This window comes from Meleagris gallopavo, chromosome 2, assembly GCF_000146605.3.
Source record: "Meleagris gallopavo isolate NT-WF06-2002-E0010 breed Aviagen turkey brand Nicholas breeding stock chromosome 2, Turkey_5.1, whole genome shotgun sequence".
Taxonomy (NCBI): Eukaryota; Metazoa; Chordata; class Aves; order Galliformes; family Phasianidae; genus Meleagris; species Meleagris gallopavo.
In genome coordinates this window covers 108,576,135-108,577,440 of record NC_015012.2, presented here as the reverse complement: position 1 = coordinate 108,577,440, position 1,306 = coordinate 108,576,135, and positions in this window count along the sequence as shown.

Sequence of the window (1,306 nt, the reverse complement as noted above, 5' to 3'; positions counted from 1 at the left end):
CAAGAAGCATGTTTGATTTTCAGCAACATCTTCAAAACAAAAAGGATTTGATTGGAAGAGCTGGTGTCTGGTGACATGTTAGCCTTTGCCTAGAAGGCAAATTGTCAGTGACCCCAGACCACTATGGGGACCACTGAGGAGGAATTGTAGGGTTGGTCAGTGTAGGCTGTGGGACCCACGGCACCTCCTGGGCAACAAAGGTCCAAATTTGTGCTGATTAATCCTAGAGTAAGGAGCCCAAGGAGTCAGTGCTGGTTTTTTCTGGAGTTAACAGAGAGGGAAAGACCCTTTTCTACACACTCCTGGCCCCTCTCCATGGGTCCTTGCCCCTAGTTGCTCACATTTCCAGCCTGGTAACAGTGTTATTTGTTTTATTTGGGAATGCACAATTCAAGATGTTGAAAGCACAAGGTAGCTTCAACCTCCTACCAGCTCAGTGCGTCCCCCCCCACATGGGGAGGAACTCACCAAAAATGAAATGAGAGGAGAGGGCTCCGTCCTTTTCTTGAAGGCTGCATCCTCCACACCCCCTCCCAAAGCTTGCCATGATGTCTACTGGATTCTGGGAGAAAGCTGTGAGCTGGGAATGGTTTGTGATGTGATCAGAAGATCCCCAGCCAAACTATCTTACATGCAATGAGAAGACAAGAGAAATTCCCCACTCATTTAAAAAAAAAGAAAAAAATCCTATCAATCATCTTTTTGAAGGGATAGGTATCCTAAATTTCACTAATTTCTAAATTTGCATGTATTCAGAATATGGAGGATAAAGGGAAACCTAAGGGGCAAGGATGACAGTGCTGAACCATTGGGCATTGCTACAGGATCTTCTGTTTGCCCCAGGACAAGCTCTTTGCCTCAGTGCCTCAGTTTCCCCACCTCAAGTACCAGTGAGCAAGTTCTGCATAGGAGCAGGCTTTCTGCTCTGTTGCAAAGGATCAGAATGGCTAAACAAAATTTGATAGGGCTAAGCCAGAGTCAAAACAACACTTTAAAAGCACTGAAGCAAATAAAGCAGAAAATACAACACTAAGAACTATTACATCAATACCGTTTTATACTGAGTTTGAAGTAGTAGAAAACCAAGCAAGGATATCTGTAGTATGGACAGCAGTACTGCCTTTGACACAGCCTTTCCAAATAACATTCAGCAATTCTTTGGTTACCTTCTATAGCTTTTTCTACCCTATTTAGTGCCTCCCTTTTGTAAGATGTGACCTCTTAGGACTAGGTGTTGTGGTGGAGCTGGGCTTGTTCCGCCTGGAGAAAAGAAGGCTGCGGGGTGACCTCATTGCAGCCTTTCAGT